Here is an 8,027-nt window from a genome sequence, read left to right as displayed (position 1 = left end):
ATTCCAATGACCTTTGCAGCCTTGATTCATGCATTGTGGATAATTTTCTTTCTCTCACGAGTTTATTGTAACTCTCTTAGAACATTGCAAGATGTTAAAAATAGAATTTGGAAATCTCTTCATCTTGGTTGACCTTGATGGTATGAGATAATCCTTCCAATGTTTGCAAACTCGTAGGCTTGATCTTGCCACATTTCACAAACTTGTTCTTAAGCTCCTTCATATCTTGAGCGAAGACTTAAACTTCCCCAACCATGCCCTCTTATGAGCTAGTAAGTGCAAACTGAATTTATTTGCTCCTCAAAGTAAGTTGTGGTGCCCCATGCTTTAACACTATTGAGGTTGCAAATGTACCCGTCGATGCTCGACATATGCTTGCATCATAATTGAAGTGTGGCTAAAAGCATGTGCTACTCCTAACACAATAAGAAACCATGTTTCCACCATCTCTTTTAGTGCATGTAGCTAGCATGGTTGTATGTACATGCATCTTGCAAAATAGGCATGCATAATTTTATCATCCATGTATCTATAAATCCTAGCCAAGGCCAAAATGCCTCGATTGAACATGTGTATAATTGGATGGGACTCCTTGCTGGCATAAACTCTTGTGAGGAGCATGCATGGGATTATCAAGAACTTGGAAAACAATTGTACTTCAAATTCTGGAACACCAACACAAATCCTTTAGCACTGCTCGATCATTCATGCTTTGTTAAATGATTAAGCACTCGGTGGAATAAAATTGAGAGCTTGAGGATTGGCCTTCAAACCAGTGACATGGCTTGTCCATGGGCACTTTGCTCACAAGAACAAAAAAGTAGGGTTGATTCTTAGGTCTCTTCGTAGATATACGTTGTCTTTTCTCCACATGGATTGTAACTCCATGAAAGTCTTTAGTAACAATCTCCTTGTGAGTTAAGGGCCTACTTTTGATATGTTCAGGGTTGTTTGCTTCCCAATAATCCCACCCTCTTTCAATTTTTGCCTTGATTATGTACCTTGGAGTCGGTGGCATCGTCTTCTCTTGTTGTCTTTTTCTTGTTCTTCTGTTTCCTCAAATTTTCAGCTCTAACTCCTCCAAAAACATGTTGAATCTTTCTAAGTTTTTGATGCTATGTTGATGCTTGAGCTAATAGTGTGATTTCTTCCATAGCCTTCATCAAAGCTTCTTAGTCTTAATGCTTTGTTGTTCCCTCTGCTTCTCCTCTTCTCTATCTTTTCGGGTTGATCAATCCCTAGTTACGATACCTTAAAACAAGGATATTTTGAAATTTCCATTAGGTCTTACAAAACCTTTCCACAAATTCCAAAAAGGTCTTGCTTTATTAGCATAGCAAGAAGTTGGCCTTCTTTTTGTAGCCATCGATACATCATAGGTAAGAGATGCAAGCACCACAAGGAAAACACATACAGATGAGATTTGCCTTGTTGCTACCTAACATACTTGCATAAGAAGACACATAAAATAATTGTCAGACCTAAGGTAGGATTGGAAAGGGCTAAGGTCCAAGACATACATGTGCAGTAAAGGGGGGTCCTATAAATAGCATGGCCCAGGGCCTATATAGGGCACGATTGGGTGGTGAAGAGCATGTACTTGTCTCCTTGGTCCTACTTGAGGATGAAAATGCTTCTCCAATGGGGGAGTAATGTCAGGCCTAAGGTAGGACTGGAAAGGGCCAAGGGCCAAGACATACATGCGATAAAGGGGGTCCTACAGATAGCATGGCCAAGGGCCTATATAGGGCTCCCCCTGGTCTTATATTGTTATCACAACCAAAGGATTGGAGCAACAGGGATCTTCTCAAGCATGGAGGCATAGATTCTCTCTCTCTCTCTCTCTCTCTCACACACACACACACACACATACACTCTCTCTCTCTCTCTCTCTCTCTCTCTCTCTCTCCTCAATTGTACAAGGGCTTAAATGTGGCAAAGTGCAACTTCTTGGAGGATTTGTACAAGTAAAAGATCTGCAACATGTGGGGCTTTCTTGAGATAGGATGTAAGTATCAAAATAGAGTTTCAATTTTTGCATTTGATTCAATTATCTAGGTTGAACGAGCACAAATATTTAACAATGGCGGTAGAATCCAAGGTTGGGCTATAAGTTTGGAGCTCATTTTGAGCTATATCATGCAAATGCAAGGGCAGTTAACAAAGCTTTAGGATATTTCTAGCACAACTTCAGTTGGTAAGCCATCCAATTTCAATAAGGCAAGTTAAGGCAAGGCCTATTTCTTGAATGATAGATCTCTTTCTAGCATATCTTTGCTTGCCGAAGGAGGCAAAGGTGCTCAATAGGACCGACCATTTGTGACAGTTCAAGAAGCAGGATGATCAAAATGTAATTGTATATGGTGAAGCATGACTTCTACACATATGAGGCATATTGCATAAGCAAACCACACCAAGGGATGATACAAATTCTGGTCCAAGGGTGGTGATTCAAGCAAGTTGATAAGCAAGTTAAATTTACAATTAACAATTTTGAACTTATTACTTCTTGTAGCATTTTCTACAAAGCAGTTTGGCAAGCAAAAGCCGCTTTAGTCTCAACAAAGGTCTTGCGGTCAACTGAAGTTTGATAGCTAAGATTCTTGAGCTATCTCCTTTCAATGTTGGGCAATCTAAGGTACTTTTGTGATTCTCAATACGACGTACGATCATCGATTTGACAAGGTGGATTATCTATGAACGATTGACAAGGTAGATTTTATTTTTCCATGACATTTGTACATTGATAGGAGCACTAATTGGTTATGAGCACATAGGATCCATCACGTCTTATCTTTTTGATGTACATATGTGAAGCAAGGTTTCAATTTTAGGCATATTGCATAGAAGCTTTCGAAGTTGGGGGAACTTTGCAACATGTCTAAATGCTTTTTCACTAGAAGTCAGTATAGATGATTTTAAATCTTCTTATTTTGCTGTGCTTTTATGTTTACTTTTGCCAAGATCTTATGTTTTGCAAAGCAAGGTGCTTTGACAATCATCATTTGACGATCATCATGAGAAGCATGGCTTCTACCCCATGCCGAGGTACTTCTCATTGACTTGGGATTAAGAGTAATGGTGGTGCGTCGAGTGGGTAAAGTCGAGACGGGTATCAAACGATGCTGTAGGCAGAGCAGGTGCGGGTGAGGCAGCGCGCAAAGCAGGTAGCTGCGTGTAGAGGTAGGGTGGCATGTAGAGAGACGGCAACGTGCAAAGGCAAGCATTCATTTTTTTTAATCACTTCATAGTGAACGCAAACTAGCATGCCTGGTGGAGTGGTTATGGGAGCAATTGTCAAAGGTCGATTTTAGAATTGTGAGGGTTCAAATCTGTATCGCCCTTTTGTAAGGGTAGTAAACCTTAAGATGAAAGAAAGGAAATCTCATAGAGAATCTCAGCCAATAATTGAATAAACTTGCGAGGCTACCAATATGTGTGAGTAGGGTATGTAGCAAGTAGGCATGGTCATGCTATCAAGCAGCTAGTTCCTAAGATGACATGAATCTGCTAAGAGAGCCTCAAGGCAGGTAATCTCATCTTTCAAAGAAATCAAAGAAAATATAGTATGCCAAACTTCTTTTTGATGTTGACAAATTTTCTCTTCTTTTCATGGGGAAATATGATTGTTTCAAGATCTAGTTGTGAATACGATTCCAACTTGAGAGGATATGTTACTTAGTTTATAACATTGATTGTGCCTATAGGAGTGGTATTTTTTGGGGTATGACCCAGCTAATGCAAAAACACTCCATAAGGTTGAGGGTCTTAGATTAGACTCTTCACAATTGTATTTTTAAGGAAATAAGTCCTCAATTTGCCAAGAAGTACTAGATAAGTTCATCTTACCAAGTTGCTTACAATCACTATTGATGACATGAATCTAATTAAGGGATTTGGATTACCAAGGCAACACCCATGGTTACCACTTGAATAATGGTTGATCTTCACTAATATCTCATTTATTGTTTAACAGGTCCAAGAAATACTGGTCCTTTTGAGGCTAGACTTTTGGTAATATACCTTTCAGGTTTGGAAAGTGCACTTGACTCTAGGTAAGGGTAAGCTGTTTTCCATCTTCTAGTAAGCCTATGATTTGGTTTAGTTTCATTTGAGGATATGCTTTAATTGAGTTTTCCAAGTGGGATGCATATGCTAGAATGATTTCATCCATTTTGATCTTCAGTCACATGACAAGGTCATGTAAGAGCAAATAATTTTGGGATAGTAGGTACCCTATACATTTTTGCACCCTGCAATTATAGACCTACATGGTAGGATTTTGTTTGGCACATGTTGTTAGTCATAAGGTGTGCAACATGGTCTAGGAACTCATGGGGTTTGGTTTAGCTAGTGTCGAGCAAGGTTCATGAGGGTCCCTCTCACTCATGTCATTGAGTGCTTACAATTACCTCCACATGCAAGTACATCTCATACTTGATGGATGTCCTATTTCTTGACATCAAGATATGAACATATTCCACATATAGAGAATATGAGTCTCTGAGGCTGACACTGGCACATGTTTTTCGAATTATGTGTCACAACAAAGTCTCTAAGTGCTAGTCGAATCCATTTATTATATCAGTTTGAGCATGTTGTACCAAGAACAATTTTAATGTCAAAAAATTTTCGGATACGATAAGACTTGTTAAGGTTACAAGTATGAACAACATTAACGGGTAGTTGTTTACTCATATAGCAAGGCTATGTATTGTTAATGAAAATGTTTCATTGTTTGTACTAGATGTGAATTTATTGCTCACATTGGATTATGGTTCAAACATTTTAGCAAGGCTTTCAAGTGATTGCAAGGGACAATATTTAGTTTCTTTTAGCAAGGCTTTCAAGTGATTGCAATGGACAATATTTAGTTTCTTTCATGTAACTATTTACCCTCCTTTTCCATGTGTGCTATGAGCATAACATTCACCATAAGCATTGTTAAGTAGAGTCATGAAAATGTAGGTTCAGATTAGATTTTGCTAAATGCGTGCACACTAGGTTGTTATGGGCCTTGGTGTTTAGCAAAGGCAGCTTTGGAAATTCATAGCTTATGAAGTATTTCACACTATATGTGCAGTATCTCTCTAAGATTTGTTGTGAGTCTACCAATAAGAGGTAACGGCTTGGTTTGCGTGCTTGTAGATAAGTTACTAAACTTTGTAAAGTTTATTCATTTCCCTATTGAATCTCTAATGTTATCCAGGTTGGTTGTTCATTACTCTACAATATTTTGAGTAACTATCATCCATGTTTACCAATCATTTTTGGAGGACTATCTATAAATGATTGGGGAGAAGTAACTCAATATCAATATTGTCAATCATCTAGAGATAGTTATAAAATTACAAGTATTAGTCTCGTATTAGAGGATATGCTAAGAGCATACATTAGCAGAAAGCAATCCAATTGGAAAGCTTCTCTCTGTTGCTAGAGTTTTCTTACCATGAGGCAAAACATGTTGCAGCTAGGTTGTGTTCATTAAACTACGCATATAGTTGACATTCAAAATATGCTCGATATCCCCAAAATAAATTTATGGATTTTTATATTTGCATCAGCTCAGCAACTTTGTCCCAAGTTCCTTCCAAGAGACATTGTTCCTTCCATTTTATTTAGTGTTTTTGTGCATGCATAGATATCATTAAGATATATGCTACATACTTTACATCCATATAGACATACTGAATTATTAAGGACATAGACATTCACCCATTTTGATAAGCACCTAGCAAAGAAAATCAATCAAGAAAATAATCCAACGATGGCATCATCTTGATTATCATATCTATTCCAAAAGACTCATGCAGTCGAGAAGATCAACCATGCAAGATTCTTGTTGTCTGTCTAGTGATTTTGCCATATTTTTCAAACATATTAGGGTCTCATTAGTCATAACTCACTAATTACATTCTTGGGTACATCCTTGTGACTTTTTTGCATATCTAAATGCATTCATGATGTAAGTAAAGGTGATTTCATTTAGAGAGAGGCAATGCCTTTGCATCCTTTAAATAAAACCCACAATTTCTCGCCACTATCTAGGCCTATCACACATATTCTCCAAAAAATGCACTCGAAGAACCTATAGAGAAGCACTCATGAGTCAACAAATATTACCACCAACTTCGTATTATGAAGAGAGACTGAAGGAATTGCATACGTTGACGAGAGTTATCCGTCTTGAATAAGCTCCGACAAGACAACAAAACCTTCATACATTGCTCAGCTTACAAAGAATCATTATACAATGGACGAGAACATGCTCATGTTCATAGTAAATCAGTACTACAAACCTAGAAGATATCCTCCTAGGACACATGACAACCAATGGGGGCACAATAGGCCACTTAGCTGAAAGGTCCCTACTATGAATGTGGAGATAATCACTAGGCAAGCGTTTGTCCACACTATGGATATGGAGGTAATCACTAGGCAAGATTTTTTCCACAATATGAATGTGGAGATAATCACTAGGCAAGAGTTTGTCCACACAAGGATGAATGCACAAAGACTTTTGAATTTTGTGATGGTTGTGCAATCGATCATTTACTTCCAAACTGCCCCAAGAATTTTCCCTGATTCCATTCTTTCTTCAATGCCCCCTGCCCCCCCCCCCCCCCACACACACACACACACATAACCACTCTTTTGGCTTCCTCCTGGGTTGGTTATACTCTAAATCCCTTAGTCCCATTTCTGGTTTTTGACCTAAGACTCATTTGGGTTTTGACCTATGATGGTTTATTGAGAATTGGATAGGTGGTTACTTGATATGGTAAAACCTGTCAATGGTAGAGTTGATAACATGATTGAAAAAATTAGTCAAGAATACCTGCCTTCATGTATATATGGTGGTTTGATCTGTTTGGGCTAAGGAGGAGTGCCAAAGAATGCCTTGGGGATATATTGAGTTGATTCCTTTCTGGTAAGTGCTTTCTTTTAATATGATAATATGAACAGTGTTTTTGCTTTTGACTAAGTAGGCAGGGGAGTTACACTATCTCCTTAGCTCCATTTAGTGTCGACCTATGGCTATCTTTACTTGGTATAAGGCTCCGTTACCATTTATGATACTGATATGGATTGCTCTTGGTTTGTATTGATAACTTGGAAATTATCCTTCTTGTTTAGCAGGTATAGCTCAGCATAGTGTTGTCTTGGATGATGCTGTATACCTCATCATAAGGCTGCCGGTTCAGTTTGGCATGAGTAGGTTTTTTTAAAAATACCTTGGGCTATTTTGCAGAGAAGTTATATTTTGGATAGGTAGTTCTTGCTGGTTTGCATAAGTAACAACTCAATTTGGCTTCCTCCTTGGCTGGCTAGAGCTCGACACTAATATCTTTTGCTCCAGTTAGGACTTTGACCTAAGGCTCCCTTAACCTGGTATAAAGGCACATTTACCAATTATGTTACTCATATGGGGTTGCTGTAGGCTGCTATAGGTGTGTATTAATAATCGGTTAATTTTCCCGATTAATACACACCAAGGTATAGGTTGACTGCTCGGATGAGTACTATTGTCAATCCGATCAAGAGGGCATAGATCTCAAAAAAGCTAAAAGCAGTTAGGGTAGAATATGTGGCTTCCTTTGCGGCCAAGAACATGGCGTGGTCAAGGAAGAGAGCCTATCTTAATAGAACCTGCAAGAATAAGGACATAAAGTATAAATATCCTTAACATTAATCAGTCCAATGACAATCATTGGTAGATTTTAGGCTGTTGAAGTTTTTATGATGTTGTAATTGGCTACCAAAGTCTATTTAAGTTTATCTTTCAATGATAAGTTTACTTGCATTAAAAATATTGTACCTTTGTGACATGGATAACAACTAGGATGCCCGTACATCACCTGCATACAGAGCGAATGCTAACAGAATGTTATGTTGTTCTATGGGTGTAGGTGAGGGCTACTCTCTTTGGTTCAGCTTTTGGTTGCTTTACTATTTGGAAGATTTGATGCTTTGCTGGTTCAAAATTTGTGAAGGGATTTCTACCGTTTGGGATGGTGACTTGTACC

This window comes from Adiantum capillus-veneris, chromosome 17, assembly GCF_014529385.1.
Source record: "Adiantum capillus-veneris isolate H3 chromosome 17, ASM1452938v2, whole genome shotgun sequence".
NCBI lineage: Eukaryota > Viridiplantae > Streptophyta > Polypodiopsida > Polypodiales > Pteridaceae > Adiantum > Adiantum capillus-veneris.
Note: the sequence above shows the minus strand (reverse complement) of the source record.